This window comes from Ovis aries, chromosome 2, assembly GCF_016772045.2.
Source record: "Ovis aries strain OAR_USU_Benz2616 breed Rambouillet chromosome 2, ARS-UI_Ramb_v3.0, whole genome shotgun sequence".
In the NCBI taxonomy this organism is placed as follows: domain Eukaryota; kingdom Metazoa; phylum Chordata; class Mammalia; order Artiodactyla; family Bovidae; genus Ovis; species Ovis aries.
The window spans coordinates 88158185-88179825 of NC_056055.1; the positions used below are offsets into that span (position 1 = coordinate 88158185).

The 21641-nt window shown below is 41.9% G+C and overlaps 1 protein-coding gene across 4 annotated transcripts in view; it reads right to left on the bottom strand.

Moving 5' to 3' along the window:
* SLC24A2 (solute carrier family 24 member 2) overlaps positions 1-21641 on the bottom strand; it is a 287824-nt gene that overhangs the window by 159910 nt on the left and 106273 nt on the right. The gene's annotated exons all lie outside the window — the stretch shown is intronic.

Sequence of the window (21641 nt, forward strand, 5' to 3'; positions counted from 1 at the left end):
AGATATCCAAAAGCCCTCATGTCTTCAAATCTCCCTTCCTTTGAATCTTTGCTCAAATGTTACTTTTTCCAAGGAGGCCTTCCCATCTCATTTCAAATGGAGGCTCCCTTAAAGACATTACTTTGCCAACTAAGGTCCGTCTAGTCAAGGCTATGGTTTTTCCTGTGGTCACGTATGGATGTGAGAGTTGGACTGTGAAGAAAGCTGAGTGCCGAAGAATTGATGCTTTTGAACTGTGGTGTTGGAGAAGACTCTTGAGAGTCCCTTGGACTGCAAGGAGATCCAACCAGTCCATTCTGAAGGAGATCAGCCCTGGGATTTCTTTGGAAGGAATGATGTTAAAGCTGAAACTCCAGTACTTTGGCCACTTCATGAAAAGAGTTGACTCATTGGAAAAGACTCTGATGCTGGGAGGGATTGGAGACAGGAGGAGAAGGGGACGACAGAGGATGAGATGGCTGGATGGCATCACTGACTCGATGGACGGGAGTCTGAGTGAACTTCAGGAGTTGGTGATGGACAGGGAGGCCTGGTGTGCTGTGATTCATGGGGTCGCAAAGAGTCGGACACGACTGAGCGACTGAACTGAACTGGACTGTCCTCCAGCATTCCCTGTCTCTCTTCTCTGCTTCATGTGTTTCCATTGTACTTCTCAACCTGCTAATTTATTTATTTTTTTAATTTTTAACATTAAAAAGTTTATTTCATTGAAGTATAGTTGATATGTTGAAGTATAGTTGATATAGCATCCCTGTAGCTCAGATGGTAAAGAATCTGCTTCCAATGCAGGAAACCCAGGTTCGATCCCTGGGTTGGGAAGATCCCCTGGAGAAGGGTATTCTTGCCTGGAGAATTCCATGAACAGAGGAGCCTGATGGGCCACAGTCCATGAGGTCGCAAAGAGTCGATAAGACAAAGCGACTAACACTCTTATTTCAGTTTACAGTTGATTTACAATGTTGTGTTAGTTTCTGCTGTACAGCATAGTGATTCAGTTATAAATACACACACACACACACACACACACACACACACACACACATGCACGTTAGTCGCTCAGTAGTGTCTGAGTCTTTGTGACCCCATGGACTATAGCCTGTCAGGCTCCTCTGTCCATGGGATTCTCCAGGCAGAAATACTGGAGTGGGTAACCAGTCCCTTCTCCAGAGGATATTCCCAACACAGGGATGGAACCTGGGTCTCCTGCACTGCAGGCAGATTCTTTACCACTGCACCACCTGGGAAGCCATATATATATATATTCTTTTCCATATTCTTTTCCATTATGGTTTATAATGGTGGGATTTCCCTGGTGGCTCAGATGGTAAAGCGTCTGCCTACAATGCGGGAGACCTGGGTACGATCCCTGGGTTGGGAAGATCCCCTGGAGAAGGAAATGGCAACCCACTCCAGTACTCTTGCCTGGAGAATCCCATGGATGGAGGAGCCTGGTGGGCTACAGTCCATGGGGTTGCAAAGAGTCAGACACGACTGAGTGACTTCACTGTGGTTTATTATAGATACTAAATACTATTCCCTGGGTGGTACAGTAGGACCCTATTTATCCATCCTACATATGACAGTTCAAATCTGCTAATTCCAAACTTCCAATTCTTCCCTCCTCCACACCCCTCCTGCTTGGCAACCAGAAGTCTGTTCTCTACGTCTGAGTCTGTCTCTGTTTCACAGACAAGTTCATTTGTGTCGTATCTTAGATTCCACATAAAGTAACATCATATGGTATGTGTCCTTCTCTTTCTGACTTACTTCACTTAGTATGATAATCTCTAGGTCCATCCATGTTGCTGCAAATTCACCTGCTAAATCATTTATTTTCTGGCTTCCTCCTCTAGAAGGTAATCTCAAGAGGGCAGGAATACTGGCTCTCTTGTCCACTGCAGTATCTCTCAGCTTGGCCCAGTTGAGGTCTGGGGCACCAAGCAGGAAGCAAACCATCTGTGGTCCAGTGGAGAAATGGGGTCCCACTGGCATTTTGGTGTCTCCATTCCCTTTGTCTCTAGTTCATATTGCTCAGTTAAAAACAGTTTTTGAGTGCTACTCTCTCTCTATAGCACAACCACAGACTCTAAAGTGGTGGGCAGTAACACAGCCTGCTAATAGAGCAGCAACAGGTTTGGCCATGATCTTTGTTAGCAGTTAGCATGAGCATCACAAACACATTCTCAGGAGCTACAGATTAATGACTGGGGAGATTGCTGGCTTTTACTCTATAGTGACTTGCCAGGAGCCAGCGTGAGGAACTCCACCCATGGCAAAGGTCATGAGAAAGGAGGCTTGGCATACGCAAAGGCGTGATCAAGCCTCAGGAAACCCCCTGTTCCCGAGCATCTAACCCCAAAACCAGAGTCTGTTTTATGCTCTCACCTACACCTCTGACTTTACGGGGGGCTCTCCCCATAACCGTTTCTCTCGGAGAAGGAGTAAACGTGCAGCTCCAAGGCAATAAAAATTCCTGGGTGTGACAAGAGTGTTTCAGCTTACGAACTCCTCTGAAGGTTATCTAGCCCACCTGTATAGGTTCGTCCGGCCACGTGATTGTTTACAGCCTCCCAATCTGAGAGGCAGAGATGTTTTAGACTTACTAAAGGTAAATTCTTTGGGGGAGTTAGAAATTATTAATATAATAGGTTGGTTAGGAATTATATTGGTGAAGGGTTTTTCATTTGTTGTGTCAATAATTGCTGCTAATTCCCTGCTCTGGGTGGGACAAGGATGTCTCAGGTCAAACCTCTCTGCTGACAGACTAGCTTGTGTGACAGGATTATCCATACTCCTGCCACATGATTGTTTACTGCCTCTTAACCATAAACAGCACAGAGAGTTCTGGAGTATTTTGAGAGTCCTAATTAGCATAGGGCTTTTTCTTCTTGTTGAGTCAATGATTGCTGCCAGGCCTCCATATCCTTAGGCACCTGGGAATATATTAATCAATGTATTTGGACTATAGAAAAGGAAATATAGTAGTTTTTAAGGTTAGCAATACTAGACTTTTTGAGTTAATGGATTTTCTCTTTTGTAATAGATCACTGTGCTTTGTTATAAATCACTGTGTCCTTGTTATGTAAAAATGTAACTTTATCACTATCTTAAGACTAAATAGATCTTAAGGGGAGCATTGGTGAAAGGATTTTCATTTGTTGGGCTGATGTTTGCTGCTAAATCTCCATGTTCCCTACCCTTATAATGAATATAACTAGCATATAGGAAGAAATAAGTATTAACCTTTAAGCATATAGGAGAAATAAGTATTAACCTTTAAGACTAATCATGTTAACCTTGGGTTAAATAAATTCCTTTCTTGATTGTAACTCACTACACCCTCACCCTATAGGAATGTAACTTTATTTGGAGGCTGGTGCCTGGTTTAAGAAAAAACACCCTTGGAAAAAATAAGTTTTTTGGTTATCAGAAAGAAAGGATCATAAAATCCCTAAGACCTTTTTATGTGAAGCACCTGATTTTGATAAAGGTCAGGACTGCTGACCCCCCCGTGACTCTGTATTCATCCCTATGTATAACAAAAGGTATATAAGCAAACCCCAAAATAAAGAAATCGGATCAGTTTCCGGAAAGACTGATTCCCCCATGTCGCTTCTTTCTTGCTCCTGTTTTTCTGGCTGAATTCCCATCAGGAGCATGGATGCTATTCCATGCAATCCAAGTTATTCAGCCTCTTTTTTCCCACTAATCTTCCTACTACACTATCCATTTCTAATCTCTCTCTATATCTGTAATTAAATATGTATTTTTCCAAAGAAAAATACACCTTCGAATCACCCTGGATCCACCAGGGCTGGACCCTGGCAGTGACTTATTCAGTCAACCTGTGTCTGGGAAACAGTATATTATGTTTGCAGAATATTTGAGAGGGGAGTGACAAACACTTGTTTGCAAAAACAATTCCTTCATGCCACCAAAACAGGCACTGATGGATGGGTTCCACTGGGCTGATTTATCATCATTTCTCCTGCCCAAATCCACCTGCTTCATCTTCCTGTTGACATTTCCTATGCAGATCTCAGTGCCGCAGGTTAATTGGAATTGGGACCTAGTTAGGGGCCTCTGAAATTCATTATCTTGCATCATGGATGAGCTTTACGTGAGCATTTACTGAAGTGAGATTCTAATTTTAACAGTGCTGACTTGCAGTGATGAACCTTCGGAAATGTTCCCTGGGCCAGCAGTAAGATTCTCAATGGCTAAGGCGGCACACACAAAATTATGTTTAGTAACTTCCTTTTGGCATTGGTAGCAGACAGGTCCATATGGGACTGAGGTGGCTGAGTGCAAAAAGTGGGCCATTCTGGCAGCCCAAATGGGAGAGACCGTACCTTAAATTGCTAATAAATACTAGAAGGAATAAAGATGTCCGCTTCCTGTAATAGTAAACCTTTTTTAGAGCTGTTTCCCTTCCTATAAATTTTAACAAAAATGTCAAAAGCAGAAAAAACTTTAATACCGAGCCCCAGGAGTGGAATAGTCTCAATCCCTGTGGCCATGGTATGTGGGAAACCCCAGAGGAGAGGCCTGTTTCCATGGCAAAGTCTAATCAGCACATTATCTTGTGTGACACAGCAGGAGTACAGGGAACAGGAGAAACACAGCCGAGGAAACACAGGAATGCACGGCGAGAAATCGCACAGCATCTTTAGTTCGGGATCAAAGAGATTAAATATGTAATTATTGGAAAGAATTTTTGTACTCCTTCTAGCAAGTGATGGAAGATGTGGAAGATTTTTGAAGGTAGGGCCCCAAGGGAGCCTCCAGAAAAAGGAATGGCTTTCATCCATTTTCCATTCTTTTTACTTTATGTATTGATTGGCTCTACTGCCCTGGAGTGAGATGGATTAAAAAACAAAACAAAACTGATAGCAATGGTTTTTAAAAAGAAAGAGACTTACAGTAAAAAAAAAAAAAAAAAAAAAAAAAAATGCAGACTAAGGTTGCAGTAAAGTCATGAGCCCACAATGGATATTTAGCTTCGCAAATCTCAGTCTTAGCAAAATGCTGATGTAAAATTCTAGTGCAGGAAACTCGCCAAAGAGAGGAGAGCAAATCCCTTTAAAGAATGTTAGCTGAGTGTTTACTAGTTATTACAGTTTAGACACCATAATGAGCGCTGTGGGGAAATCACTGAAGGCAAAACCCCCACAGGTAAGGAATTCACAGATTAGTGGGAGAGAGGGATGGCTAGAAACAAGTACAAAACTGGCCGATGGGAAATACAGGTCTTCAGTGCATCGGAGAAAGGCCAAGAGTGATTGCCTTAGCAGAGGGAATGCAGAGGGTTCCAGGGAGATGACATGGACGCCGAAATGTATTTTCAAGGCTGCAGATGAGCTCAGTGTCCTTCTAGAAATGGAAGGGTCTGGAAGAGGTGATGGCTATTTGGTCTGGTAGCACCCAGCCATTCTGATCAAGTGACCTACGTTACACACTCTGTAGCCAGCATCTTGTTTGCAAATTGTGCTCTGAACTATTAAAAAATCTCTTAGAAACATCTTCGTATTTTTTATGAAAGATGCGGTCAACCAAACTTCATTAACTAAACAACGTTCAGTTCATTTACCCACTTCTATTAATTGGAGGCTTCCAATTAGAGCTGCTGCCGAAGTAGCAAGGATTATTACAATGGGTGATGGAAATCTAGCTGAGAGCAAACAACTGAATACAAACAGGGTAGCTTTTCTGTGGTTAAACGGGAGGATTCCCCAGTGGCTCGGCAGTAAAGAATCTGTCTGCAATGCAGGGGACACGGGTTTGATCCCTGGGTGGAGAAGATCCCCTGGAGAAGGGCATGGCAACCCACTCCAGTATTCTTACTGGGAAAATCCCATGGACAAAGGAGCTTGACGGGCTACAGTCCATAGGGTCACAAAAAGTTGGACATGACTGAAGTAAAGTTTGGGGGGAGTCATTTAAGAACACTGTTGGTGATCTGATGCCTAGGACTCTAGGCGAGGAGCCACCAGCCCTGGGGACCTGAGCTCTATACACCCTCTTTGTTTTCTTTTTTTTTTTTTTCTTTCGAAAATAACTAATTTATGGGTTTAATCAAAATGTCTACTGCTCTGAATTTCTTTTTTTTCCCTTTTTTAATTTTTAATTTTTAGTTTTACTTTATTTTGCTTTACAGTACTGTATTGGTTTTGCCATACGTTGACATGAATCAGCCACGGGTGTTCTGATGCTTCCTGGCAATTCCTCTCTGGCTCTTTACCATTTCCCTCTTGGGGGCTAGCCCTTAGGATTCTATGGTTGCAAGCAAAAAAGAAACATTTTGTTAACATGGAAAAGGGAATTTATTGGAGAGAAATGGGAGAACTCAGTGGATTGAAAGAAAATCAGAAATCAAGTTTAGAAACAATAGGCATAGTGTTCTCTGGGGTTCTAGGCAGCGGGAACTGATGGGTGTCTCCCTACAGGGCCATTGGCCCCAATTTTAAAACTTTTTTTTTCTGTTTTTGTATCATTTTACTCGAATGTCTAAGGCCCAGGATACAGACAGGGAGGCTTCCTTTAGCTGTGTAGCTGGTGCTAGAAGAACAGATCCCTTCCCAAAGTAGACCTCAGGATGCTGAAGCTGAGGGAAAGAGAGGCCCGTCCTCCACCCCCTGGGGTCTCCCTCTAGAACCCAGGTGACATTATTAGAGCAGAGCTCCACTCAAGAAGCACTGATGACTGATGATGCCTTTGGACAGGAGGGTCAAACCAGTTTCTGTGATAATCAAGGGGAGACAGTACACATGTCCTCCAGCACTTAGTACATGTGGCTGGGGAGGGTCACACTTCCACACTGTAACTGAACACGACAATCCTGGAAAAATGAAGGAAGATGAAACCTGGGGCGCATCTGATGGGCAAACATTAGGAGGTCTGTTTTCATTTGGGAGGCTCCAGGGTGGTGAGTTTCTTCCAGCCTTGCTGAAGAAGAAATGAAGTTTAGAATATGGTTCTTCCCATGATGGGAGCCTAAAGGTGAGAAGAGTAGGTATATTATATAAGAAAACTGGAAAAAGCCATCTCTGAAGATGATAAGACGGTGGCATTGCAGAGCTGAGTCCTAACCCAGTTCCACATTGACTCTGTCACGGTAGCCAGCACGAGTTAACCAATTCACTGTGTTTTGGGAATGTGTTAAAATGGGCCATGACTTACTCCTGCCTGCCTGCTGCTGCTGCTGCTAAGTCACTTCAGTCGTGCCCAACTCTGTGCGACCCCATAGACGGCAGCCCACCAGGCTCCCCCGTCCTTGGGATTCTCCAGGCAAGAACACTGGAGTGGGTTGCCATTTCCTTCTCCAGTGCATCAAAGTGAAAAGTGAAAGTGAAGTTGCTCAGTCGTGTCTGACTCTTTGCGACCCCGTGGACTGCAGCCCATCAGGCTCCTCCATCCATGGGATTTTCCAGGCAAGAGTACTGGAGTGGGGTGCCATCGCCTTCTCCGCCTGCCTGCCTAGTGCTAAGTAAATTAAAATTTTACATGTCATTAGGAAGCTCTGTGGGAATTCATGTAGAAGACTTGAAGGTGGCCTGCACCTGGGAGCAAGTAGCAAAGTGAATGCCTTCTGCCCAGGCAGGTGGTCCCACACACTGGGCAGTGGGTGTGACAGAAAAGGGCTTCTGACTTTCTTCTGCTGGCCACATTCTTCATTCTGAAACAATTGTTCCAACGCGCCCCACACCTCGCTTCTCAACTTGTTCCGGAGCTTCCGAGTTTTGCAGCTCATGGCTTCTCGTTTGCGGTTCTACCTTCCCCATTCATGTGACTTCAGGACTGGTTCTCTGGCTTTGACCTTTGCTTTTGGCCTTGAGTCTGCCTTGGTTTCCCACCAGTTACTACTTTCCGCTGTCTTGGTAAATACTACAAGTTAGAGGACTGATTTTGGACCCAGTAATTTGAGCGATATATTCTCCAGTCAGGTGCCCTGACCCCTTGAGAAGACCTGGGCAGTGATCAAAAAAGCCCATGTTAATGAAATGTTCCTCAGCCTTGGCAGTTCCATGTGGAATCATCCCTCTGCTCCATATGTGTGTCTTCCTGTGTTTATGCATCAACTCTTGGTAGTTTCTAATAATTTAGCTCTCCTTTTTCCATTTCATTAACCTGCTAGGCAATATTTCTGCATGCTTGGAGAAAAGCTCTGTGAAGGCTGCTTTCAGTGATGGGTGAAATGATTTCTATAAATAATTTGCAAATCAATTGTTCAGCTTGTAGACATCTTGATGAAGAAAGGTGCTATTAAATGCGAAACACATTTAATAAAACTTCATTTAAAAACTTCATTTGAGTGTGGCGCATGCTACTAATAGGGCTTCCGCACGGGCTCTGCGGTAAAGGATTTGCCTGTGATGCAGAAGACACAGGTTCGATTGCTGGGTCAGGAAGAATCCCCTGGAGGAGGTAATGGCAAGCCACTTCAGTATTCTTGCCTGGAGAATCCCATGGACTGAGGAGCCTGGCGGGCTACAGTCTATGGGTTTGCAGAGTCGGACACGACTGAAGTGGCTGAGCACAGCATACAGCACACATGCTACTCACATTCTGTAAAGGGATCCCTGGACTTAGAGTAGGGCAAACTTGCGCTTGATAATCTGGGCTTGCTGGCTCCCTGCCTGTGTGACTTTAGGCAAATCATGCAACTTCTCCAGAACCTGTTTTTTTTTTTTTTCCTTTCTGCAAAATGAGGGAATAATGTCTCCCTCATTGTACGATGGCAAAACCAAAGCAAGAGAACACGTGTAATTGTTGCTAATAAGACACTAGATATTCGTTGGTAGGTGGATTACATTTTTGTTAAATCTGAGTTGGAAAACTGAACCTAAAGGTGACTGCAAATACAGGTTGAGGTCTATGAGAAATTTCTGGGGATTTTTCCTGTTTTTTTTTTTTTTTTTTTAAAAAGAGTTGTACTTCAGTTGACTAGAGATCAGATTTCCTTAGAATAAGATTTGTTTTTCCCTTCATTTTAACATACAAATCAGATGTGTTCCTGGTGAATAACTTTCATTGAGAAAATACACTAGGAGTGCACGTGTAGAAATTAAAAAAAAACATTTCACTGATTCTGGGTTTCTTAAGTGTCCCCAGCATACATGGCCTTCTCTAAGCCACAGGGATGTTTGTTATTTTGCATGTCCCAATGTTACGCTCAAAACTCTCAGAATTTAGATTCTCTTAGTGTGTTATTTTGAGTAAATATAATATCTCATAAGGTTAAGCTACAAATCGCTAGCGCTACATCTGAGTGTATAAGATAAATTACAGTTGACCCTCGAACTACATGCAAGTTAGGGATTTGGACCCTGCACACGACTGAAAATCTGTGTATAACTTACAGCTGTTCAGTCGCTCAGTTGTGTCCGACTCTGTGACCCCACGGACTGTAGCCCCCCAGACTCCCCTCTGTCCATGGGATTTTCCAGGCAAGAATACTGGAGTGGGTTGCCATTTCCTCCTCCAGAGGATCTTCCCCATCCAGGGATCAAACTTGTGTCTGCTGCCCTGCAGGCAGATTCTTCACCGCTGAGGCACTGGGGAAGCCCATAACTTCTATTCGGCCATCCACACGTGTGTTTCCATATATGTGGTTCTTCTGTATCAGTAGTTCCCCCACCCCTGTGGTTCCAACCAACCTTGGATTGTGTCATTACTGAAGCATTTACGGTTGAAAAATATCCACGTATAAGTGGACCTGCAGAGTTCAAAGCTGTGTGGCTCAAAGGATCAAGTGTCGTTTGGTTTAAATCTCACATAAATCTGAGATTTTAAATTCCATGGAACAAATTAATGTACATTTATTAAAACAATAAATCTTTAATGAAAGAGCCCTTTACTGAGATGGAGGAGAAAGAACATATATTAGGGACTGCACTGACAACAACTATTTTCTTAATCATTTTACTCATTATTACTTCATCACATTTTCAACACAACCTAACAAATCAATCATCATTATTGCCATTTTACAGCTGAGGCTCATTAAATGGTCTACGTACAAGAGCTCATTAAGTGGTTGAAGCCATAAATGGTCCAGCTTTCCAGACTCCCTAGCTAGTGCCCTTTTATACTAGGGCTTCCCAAAGAGGGAAAAATTGCAGCTGAATCAGTCACTTGTCCTGCAATTTTTTATAAAGGTTTGAGCTTCCCTCGAAAGGTCAGGTTCTGAGATTACTCAATTTGTGCCAACAAGATTGCTACAGCTCTGATGATCTGATATTCTCACTAGTAAGGGGAGCTAGTGAGAGACATCTGGATGTTAAGGCACTTCTTTCAACATGACTAATGCTCCGAATATTCATTCTATTATAGAGTATGGTGATGAGATCCATGACATCATGTTTATGAGACTTTTCAAGGAGTAAATGCCACAGACCAGTTGATATGAAAGGGAAAGGACTTGTCACTGTAGCACAACTAATGTAACTTTCATCATAAGCAAAAGGCTTCCACTGCTGACCGCCTCTCATGTGTAAGGCCCTGTACTAGGGCTCATGTTTCTCCCACCAGTATCTACTACTCCTCTTTTGGATACAGCACCTCAGCTGTCATGGAGGACCACTTTCTCTTCTACTGTGTGTCCATCTGATGGAGGGAAGACTGGATCCCATCCTCAGCTTCATGGGACCAGGTGACTCGGCCTGGTTCAGTTGCTGCATTTTACTTCCTGGCCACAGCTGCAAGCTGGTTAAATGCTGGAATTGATGGAAGAACTGCCAGGAAACAGGAATTGGCTCTCCTTTGGCATGTTTGTCCCAAATTCACATGTTGGAATTCTAATGCCGGATGTGATGGTATTAGGAGGCAGGGCCTTTGGGAGGTGCTCAGGTCACAAGGGTGTAGCCCTCATGAATTAGTGTTTTATAAAAGACACCTCACACAGCTCCCTAACCTCTGGTACCATGGGAGGAAACAGCAAAAAGATGCTGTCAGTGAATCAGGACGCGAGCTCTCACCAGACCAGAAGTTGATCTTCAACTTCCAGAACTGTGACAAATAAACTTATAAGCTATCTAGTCTCTGGTATTTTGTTACAGCTGTCTGAATGGACCAAGACATGGATGCTCGGCTGATGCAATGAAAACACAGAGTTGCTGGTGCCTTTCTTGTTTATTGTACAAAGAGCTTGAGTCAGAAGACAACGGAGAGAAAAACAATACTGAAGGCAAGAGAAACACAGAGAGAAGCAAAACCCAAATGTATTGCTCAATACCTCCCTAGATCCAGCCTTGCCTGAAGCTGCTGGACAACTCGTTTTCTAAGTTACTGCATTTCCCTTTTCTTTTTATTTACTGTCATTTAAAAAAGTACAGATTAATTCTATACAGTAGGTTTTCATACATTATCACCTAATCCTTTTACTTATCCTATCAGTTCAGTTCAGTCGCTCAGTCGTGTCTGACTCTGTGACCCCATGAATTGCAGCACGCCAGGTGTCTCCCTGTCCATCACCAACTCCTGGAGTTCACCCAAACTCACGTCCTTCGAGTCGGTGATGCCATACAGCCATCTCATCCTCTGTCGTCACCTTCTCCTCCTGCCCCCAATCCCTCCCAGCATCAGGGTCTTTTCCAGTGAGTCAACTCTTTGCATGAGGTGGCCAAAGTACTGGAGTTTCAGCTTTAGCACAATTCCTTCCAAAGAACACCCAGGGCTGATCTCCTTCAGAATGGACTGGTTGGATCTCTTTGCAGTCCAAGGGACTCTCAAGAGTCTTCTCCAACACCACAGTTCAAAAGCATCAATTCTTCGGCACTCAGCTTTCTTCACAGTCCAACTCTCACATCCATACATGACCACAGGAAAAACCATAGCCTTGACTAGACGGACCTTAGTCAGCAAAGTAATGTCTCTGCTTTTAAATATGCTATCTAGGTTGGTCATAACTTTTCTTCCAAGGAGTAAGCATCTTTTAATTTCATGGCTGCAGTCACCATCTGCAGTGATTTTGGAGCCTCCCAAAATAAAGTCTGACACTGTTTCCACTGTTTCCCCATTTATTTCCCATGAAGTGATGGGACCAGATGCCATGATCTTAGTTTTCTGAATGTTGAGCTTTAAGCCAACTTTGTCACTCTCCTCTTTCACTTTTCATCAAGAGGCTTTTTAGTTCTTCTTCACTTTCTGCTATAAGAGTGGTATCATCTGAATATCTGAGGTTATTGATATTTCTCCTGGCAATCTTGATTCCAGCTTGTGCTTCTTCCAGCCCAGCATTTCTCATGATGTACTCTGCATATAAGTTAAATAAACAGGGTGACAATATACAGCCTTGACATACTTCTTTTCCTATTTGGAACCAGTCTGTTGTTCCATGTCCAGTTCTAACTGTTGCTTCCTGACCTGCATACAGGTTTCTCAAGAGGCAGGTTAGGTGGTCTGGGAGTCCCATCTCTCTCAGCATTTTCCACAGTTTATTGTGATCCACACAGTCAAAGGCTTTGGCATAGTCAATAAAGCAGAAATAGATGTTTTTCTGAAACACTCTTGCTTTTTCCATGATCCAGTGGATGTTGGCAATTTGATCTCTGGTTCCTCTGCCTTTTCTAAAACCAGCTTGAACATCAGGAAGTTCACGGTTCACGTATTGCTGAAGCCTGGCTTGGAGAATTTTGAGCATTAGTTTACTAGCGTGTGAGATGAGTGCAACTGTGCAGTAGTTTGAGCATTCTTTGGCACTGCCTTTCTTTGGGATTGAATAAGTGTAATTTCTCCCGTGTTAAAGAAAATTCAGTCCCAAAGTCCTAAATCGTTTTCCTCTATGGTTCATAGGATAACAGCTGGTGCTAAACAATGGATGTGCCCAGTGCACAGTAGATCCTGGGAGGACTGAAAAGGAGGGATTGGCTGCAGTATATTCACCACCAAAGAGGTCTACTTCCTTTCTTCGTGCGTGTGTGTGTGTGTGTGTGTGTGCACCAGCAAAAGAGAAAATCGCATTGCACTGAAGCAAAAGAATCATAGATTTGTACACAAATCTCTACATAATAAACACCTTTGATGCTGCCCAAGATAATTTCAGAAGTCTAATGCCAGAAGTCTAACCTTGTCAAGGAGATGTTTTATTCAAGTTTAGTCCACTGGCAACACTGGAACACTCTCTGTCTTTGAAGATGTAACCAAGAAAGAATGAGAGGAAGCCTCACAAACATAGGATGCACATGTCTATAAGAAAGATTCTGGAAGGGTCTTTCATCAAGAGCCAGAGGTCTCAGGATGGAATAATGCTTAGCATGGTGCCTGTCGACCCCTGTGACTTACATTGATGTGGTAACCACAAGGAAGGCCAAGCTGTGAAATACACACCCAAGGAAGAGAAGAACATTTCATGGGTACAGAGAGATGGGAGCAGAGGAGGTTATTTAGAAAACTAAGAAAAGGACTACTGGGAGCCAGTCTTCACAGAGCTTGGGGTGGCTGACGACACAGGGAAGGCTCTGTTCCTGCTGACTCGGCCCTCCATGAGCCTCTGTCATGATTGGGCCACATCTGTGTACAATGTGTACTATTACTAACCTACGACTTTCCTTGAAGTGGACTCACTTTTCCTCTACTTAAATACATCCTTGCTGATTCTAGTTTTAGAGAAAGCATGGGTTTAGTCTACCAGTTACATACTTTCTATGTTAAAATAAGCATATAATCATTAAAAACGTTTGTCGTACCACCTAAAATCTTTTCAAGAGCCCCAGAGATATTTATGCTGCTCACTGCAAAATACTGTATGGAACAAGTACTGGTCTTCAAGTCAGGAACACCAGGTGTGAGGATGTCAGATCCTCCCCTGAGAACTGTGTTGCTCACAGAGCCTGTGTTTCATGAGCCCCCTCTATCCCCTTCCCTCTGCGCTGACCCCTCCAAGTGTGTGTGTCCTCAGTTATGTTAGACTCTTTGTGACCCTATGGACAGTAGCCCACCAGGTTCCTCTGCCCATGATATTCTCCAGGCAAGAAAACTAGTGTGGGTTGCCATTTCCTCCTCCAGGGGATTTTCCCGACTCAGGGGCTGAAACTGCATCTCCTGTGTCTCCTGCACTGGCAGACCACTGAGTCATCCAGGAAGCCCCCTGACCCCTCCAAAGTCTCAGCTTTATACTCCAAGGCAGAAGGTGTGTGCAGGCAAACACTGGCATTAGAAAAATGAGTATAAAGTCAAATGTGGGACTTTTGCAAGAGCTTGAGTACATGATTACTACCTTCTGTCCACAGAAAAGGGTAAAAAATGACTGAGAAGTTCACTGCCTTATCCCATATCCAAAAGCAAGGGCCACCAAATGACATACTTATTATAAATGAGTTGTAACTATGGAGAAGGCAATGGCACCCCACTCCAGTACTCTTGCCTGGAAAATCCCATGGATGGAGGAGCCTGATGGTCTGCAGTCCGTGGGGTTGCTGAGGGTTGGACACGACTGACTTCACTTTCACTTTTCACTTTCATGCATTGGAGAAGGAAATGGCACCCCACTCCAATGTTCTTGCCTGGAGAATCCCTGGTGGGCTGCCGTCTATGGGGTCGCACAGAGTCGGACACAACTGAGGTGACTTAGCAGCAGCAGCACACATAATTAAAATGTAATTTTGAAATTTTTTCAAACCTTAGTAGGAAGCCATATTAAGTAGAAACAAGTCATGTATCTGTAAAAGTCACAAGAGAGTCACTACCTGAACTTTGGGAACAGATCTCCAAAGACAGATTTTGAGAATGCTTTTTCCCATCTGAATCCTATAGACAGTGACAATGATCTGATCAGATTTTTTCTGAGCCATACTTGAAGACTTCAATTTAGATGTTGATGAACTAGAGCACTGCAAGATGAAATGGAAGCCCCCTTATTAAGACCTTTCTTTTTTATGCTTTTAATTATGTGTTTCAGCTTTTCTGTGGATAAAATATGCCAGTAGTAAAACACAATACATGGTTTTCTTTCTGGATTGTAGGGAAAAAGATGCTTTATACATTTGGTGAATTCAGATGTAGTAATGGCTTCTCATCCTTTGAATATTCTTTATATGCTCAATCTGCTTTATTTTTCTTTCAAACACTTGTTACTATATTTCACTATTTCATTTGATGTGTTTAGTGTCATGTTCCTCCTCAAGACTATAAGCTTTATGATTGCGAGGACTCTGTATTCTTTATGGAGTCTGCCTAGAACCTAACAAAATGCCCAGCACATAGTAGGTACTCAATAAAAGTTTGTTGAATGAATGAATCCTGGTTAATAATCAAATGTTTACAATGAGCAAATCCTCCTATTTTTTCAAGATCTTAAAAGCACACACTTGTTAGTCATTCGACCTTTGTCAAGTCACTTAATCACCTCTCATATGCAGATACCATCGACTCACTGGGAAATTGTGGGAATAAAATGAAGGAATATTCATGAAAGTGTAGACCCCTCTATGTAAGTGTTGACATATCTATTCATGTGTGTATGTATGTGTATATATATATGTGTGTGTGTATATATATATATGTGTATATATATGCACACATATATATATGTATGGTGGAAACTCTTTGGCCCAGGATCTAGCTCACAGTAGGTGCACCATAAATGTCTATTATTCATATTATTCATCGATTTTTCTACAGAATATAGTTATTTCTTTCCCAGTTGTCAGTATCCCTGTTTCAAGCCAAGAAATCAGCAGATGAAAGCATTGCCTTTATACATCTTAACTATTACTCTTTATATAATCTATAATATGAAAATGCTTCCAAGCTCTTCTCAGTGAAGTACAGTCAGAGGATAAGAACAGGACGTTGACAAGACTGATACACACTAAAGTTGTTTTTTCTGTGCCTTCTAAAAGGTCAGTTTTGTTTTTAAGATACTTCTTACAGATAGAAAACAGTGGCAGGGAAAGGAGGAATGTGAATTTTAAGAGGTGACTTCTTTGGCAATTTTTCTTCCTTCCTTCCTTTCACCTTCCTCATTCCCTTCCTTCCTGCTTCCACCTCTCTCTCCGTTTATGTCTCTCTCCCTGTTGTCTTTATCCATTAATTAGAATTAAATTTTTAAAAATCCTTCATATAAGATAAATATCTTAAAAAAATAAGTAGATAAGGAGTAATGCTTGCTCCTTGGAAGAAAAGCTATGACCAACCCAGACAGCATATTAAAATTAGAGACATTACTTTGCCAACAAATGTCCATATAGTCAAAGCTATGGTTTTTTTAGTAGTCATGTACAGATGTGAGAGTTGAACCATAAAAAAGGCTGAGCATAGAGAATTGATGCTTTTGAACTGTAGTGCTGGAGAAGACTCTTGAGAGTCCCTGGGACAGCAAGGAGATCAACCTAGCCAATCCAAAAGGAAATCAATCCTGAATATTCACTGGAAGGACTGATGCTGAAGATGCTGAAGTGCCAATACTTTGGCCACCTGATGCAAAGAGCCAATTCATTGGAAAAGACCCTGATGGTGGGAAAGATCGAAGGAGGGAGGAGAAAGGGAAACGACAAAGGATGACATCGTTGGATGGCATCACCGACTCAATGGACATGAGTTTGAGCAAACTCTGGGAGATAGTAAAGGATAGGGAAGCCTGGTGTGCTGCATTCCATGGGTCACAAAGAATATTTCTATCTCAAGAACGTTGCAATTTATTTTATTTTTATTCTCTGATTAAGAGAAAGCTACAGGGCAAGTAACAGATTAAAGACTGTTTAAAGGTGAATGTTGACCAAAGGAAAGATAAGAACTGTGATTAGATGAACATGCATTACATGTTTCAAGAGTTGAAAATGCAATGCTGAGAAATGTACTTTAAACTGCATATAATGCAGCCATGAAATTAAAAGACGCTTACTCCTTGGAAGAAAAGTTATGACCAACCTAGACAGCATATTCAAAAGCAGAGACATTACTTTGCCAACAAAGGTCCATCTAGTCAAGGATATGGCTTTTCCAGTGGTCATGTATGGATGTGAGAGTTGGACTGTGAAGAAAGCTTCTACTGCTGCTACTAAGTCACTTCAGTTGTGTCCGACTCTGTGCGACCCCAGAGATGGCAGCCCACTAGGCTCCCCCGTTCCTGGGATTCTCCAGGCAAGAACACTGGAGTGGGGTGCCATTTCCTTCTCCAATGCATGAAAGTGAAAAGTGAAAGTGAAGTCGCTCAGTCGTGTCCGACCCTCAGTGACCCCATGGACTGCAACCTACCAGGCTCCTCCGTCTATGGGATTTTCCAGGCAAGAGTACTGGAGTGGGTTGCCATTGCAGCTGAGCGCAGAAGAATTGATGCTTTTGAAGTGTGGTGTTGGAGAAGACTCTTGAGAGCCCCTTGGATTGCAAGGAGATCCAACCAGTCCATTCTGAAGGAGATCAGCCCTGGGATTTCTTTGGAAGGACTGACGCTAAAGCTGAAACTCCAATACTTTGGCCACCTCATGTGAAGAGTTGACTCATTGGAAAAGACTCTGATGCTGGGAGGGATTGGGGGCAGGAGGAGAAGGGACGACAGAGGATGAGATGGCTGGATGGCATCACAGACTCGGTGGACATGAGTCTGAGTGAACTCCGGGAGATGGTGATGGACAGGGAGGCCTGGCGTGCTGCGACTCATGGGGTCGCAAAGAGTCGGACACGACTGAGCAACTGAACTGAACTGATAGGGATTTATCATAAAGAATTCAGATACGCACAAAGATACAAGGACAAGGACACTAGACAGGATAATGATGCCAGCATTGGTTCTGGAGGTAAGAAATTGCAAACCCTAGTTTCTCACACCTTTCAGACAGGTGAGACTACCCTATGGGGATAGGAGGCTTAGTGCCAGAGGAAAGTTAACCTCAGAAGCTTTGGACTCAGAGATACCAAACACAGGCAAGGGTGGGCAGAGTGCAGAGTGAAAACGACTGATTAAGTGGCTGTACCAGGCTCTTGTCTGATTCTCCTCTCTCAAGGACAGGAGACTGGAGGAGTCCTTCTGTAGAAAGGGGATGAGCCCAGAGAAAATGCTTTTAGAGACTTAAACTTGAGTAAATAAAAAGCCCAGTCTATCCTTTATTTACTCTAGAGCAGTGGTTCTCAACTTGGCGGGTAGAGGGGGGAAGAACTGTCTCTAAGGGACAACTGGAGCCAGTTTTGATTGTCTTGACTAGAGGCAGGCAGTGCCACTGGCATCTAGTGGGTACAGACCAGAGAAATCACTAAAGAGCCTACCAGACACATAACAGACCCCACAACAATGGCTTATTCAGCTCCAAATTCCAATAACACTGCTGTCGAACCTTGGCTTAGAGTGAAGCCCACAGTTAATGCCTGTCCCTGTCTAGAATCACTCACAGAGGACTTCAGCTGGCTTCAAAGGATGGACTTTTGGACTGCCTCCTCAAATATGAATGGCTGGTCCTTCCACCACACATCTGACAAAAGCCCCACAATGAATGGCAGAGACAAAAACAAATAAACACCCATCTAATAAGAAAAACAGCCTAATAATATAAAATGATTGGCAGGAACACAGACTACGCAAAAAAACTTAAAAAAACAACAAAACACTTGTAACTGGTACAATCAGCCCTGAAATGTAATCTGGTGCTATCTAGCAAACGTAAAGCTGAACAAACTGACCCAGTAATTCCACTTGTAGGGATTTATATCAGAGACACTCTTGCATGTGTCATGAAGAAAGATAGATTATTCACAGAAGCATTGTTTATTAACAGCAAAAAGCCTAATTGTTCGCCAAAAAGAGAATGGATGGATTGACAGCAGTCTACTCACATAGTTGAAAGCCACGAATTGTTTACAATGAGTGATATGGAGCTATACATTTCAATATAGATACATTTCACAGACATAATGTTGACCGAAAAAGCACATTTACAGAAGACCCTATTCATTAACATACTACTTATATAAGTTTAGAAACATGTAATACTTTACTATATCTCTTTTAAGAATTTGTTATATCTATTAAACATGTAAGCAATACATTTTAGTATCTACCAGATTCAAGGTGGAGGTTCCTTCTAGATGGCAGATGAGAAGGAAATATGACTGTGAGGTGTACACAAGAGAATTTGCACTCTGAAATGTTTTATTTCTTAAGCTGAATTTGGGGTTTAGAGTTGCTTATTATATTTTTATGTCTTTTTATGTTCCAAATTATATTACATAAAAAGTATTTTAATATTTTCAGAAAGAGAAAATAAAATACTATATCTAGTAAAAAGTAATATTCTCATTCATAAAGTAGGAATTCTAAAAATACAGTTGTTCTAAGAAAGTTTAATGTTCAGTAAAGTTATTACATACTTTAAAATAGAAAATTAAAATATATGTATTGGGTTTTAAAAAATAAATCTATAATTTAATTCCAAACACATAATTTAAATTAAACCTCAATAGCATCACTCTAAAATGAACTGATTTTTTCTTTTCTAATAATAGCATATATAAAGACTGAATCATGTACCCATTTGGAGCATCTTGATGAAGCTGAAAGAGGAGGATGAAAATTCTGGCTTGAAACTCAGCATTAAAAAACTAAGATCATGGCATCCAGTCCCATCATTTCAGGCAAACAGAAGGGGAAAAAGTGGAAGCCGTGACAGATTTTATTTTCTCAGGTTCCAAAGTCACTGCAGACTCCAAAGTTGACTGCAGCCATGAAATTAAAAGACTTTCGCTTGCTCCTTGGAAGGAAAGCTATGACAAACCTAGACAGTATATTAAAAAGCAGAGACATCATTTTGCTGACAAACATCCATATAGTCAAAGCTATGCTTTTTCCAGCAGTCACGCATGGATGTGAGAATTGGATCATAAAGAAGGCTGAGTGCTGAAGAATTGATGCTTTCAAATTGTGCTGGAGAAGACTCTTAAGAGTCCCTGAGACAGCAAAGAGATCAAACCAGTCGATCCTAAAGGAAATCAACCCTGAAATTCACTGGAAGTACTTTTGCTGAAGCTCTAATACTTTGGCCACCTGATGTGAAGAGCTGACTCACTGGAAAAGACCCCAATGCTGGGAAAGACTGCAGGCAAAAGGAGAAGGGGGCAGCGGAGGATGAGATGGTTATATGGCCTCATTGACTTAAGGGACATGAATTTGAGCAAACTCTGGGAGATAGTGAAGGACAGAGGAGCCTAGTGGGCTGCAATCCATGGGGTTGCAGAGCTGGACATGACTTAGGGACTAAACAACAACACAGATGGATCTCAGAAGTCATGTCCCATGTCCAGCTATTTTCTACTAAATGTTGTCCACATCAAGTATGGGGGAAAATTACGAAATTTTAATTTTTAAATTGCTAAAGAAAAAAAAGCTGATTATATTATAAAAAAATTTAGCAGTTATGTTCCAAAATAAAAAATTTAAGAAACTAAAAACCAACATGTTTGTTAATGCTTTAAGATCTCATCAGTGAATTAAGTCCCTCAGATAAGTGGCTACATCAAAAGCTTTTAAAATTGTAATAATAACTTCTGCAGTTATGTAACAAATGCCTTTCTCTTTGGCACTAATTTGTTCTAACTAGAGAAATCATTTGGGAATTGAGAAAAACTCAAAAAGCCTGTCATTTTTAATCATATAAATAAGCGATACAAGTAAAACTGAGTGGATTTATTTTAATTTCCTTATACTGGCTTTGCTAAAAGTATTTTGTCATTTTAGAAATATTATATACCAAGAAGTAAAACTTTTAAAAATATACACATTTAACAACTTAAACATGTTCATTATTTGGGGGAAAAAAAGATCCTCAAAGACATAATTTACATTTTCCAGTTTCACTGGCTTCATAAGTACTCAATAAATTAGCTTTGGAAACTGAAATGATAACTTCATCCTTTTTTTGGGACATGTTTAAAAAATTCATATAAAATATATTTGTAATCTACTCATTTCATATATGGTGTGCTTCCACTAAACATGAAAAATCTGTTTTGATTAGTAAATACATATGTAGACATGGTCTGTAACCAAAAAAAAAGAAACAAAAGTGTTTTAATATGGAAAATTTTTATCTGATTAAAATTCCCTGGCTAGTTATTTAAATTTATCCTAGCAATTGCCTATAAGGCAGGATGCTAATGTAGCTGTGTTTACAAAAATAAAACGGTAACCAAGAAGATCTTGAAAATGAGGTGTGTAAGACCTCCTCCAGCTCTGATATTTCACTCATTCATCCTTCCATCATTAGTGACTGCCTGCCTTCCTTTCTTCCTTCCTCCCTTCCAGATAGTTCCTTTGTGCCATGCATTGTGCTAGACTCTGAGAGTAGAAAGAAAAATAAAATGAAATGGGCTTCAGCTACAGTGCATCAGCATGAGTGATGGGAGGGAACTACAAACCCAAGCCTGTAATATACACAGAATTCTCCACATTTTGTGGGAGAAGGAAAAGAAGCTTGCCCAGGGCACACATACATAGAATCCTCTGGATAGAAGATGCTTACTTCACGTAGTATATCATATCACATTTCCATCCACTTACCGTTGAACACAGGGAGACACAGAGAGGCGACCTAACTTGCTGAAAGTCACAGAGCAAGTTAGAAGGCCAACATTGGAACATATGTTCTGCTGTAATGTTCTCAACAAATGTGTTGAGAACCTGCCAGGTGTCTGGCTCAGAGCCAGGAGCTGGGGACCAG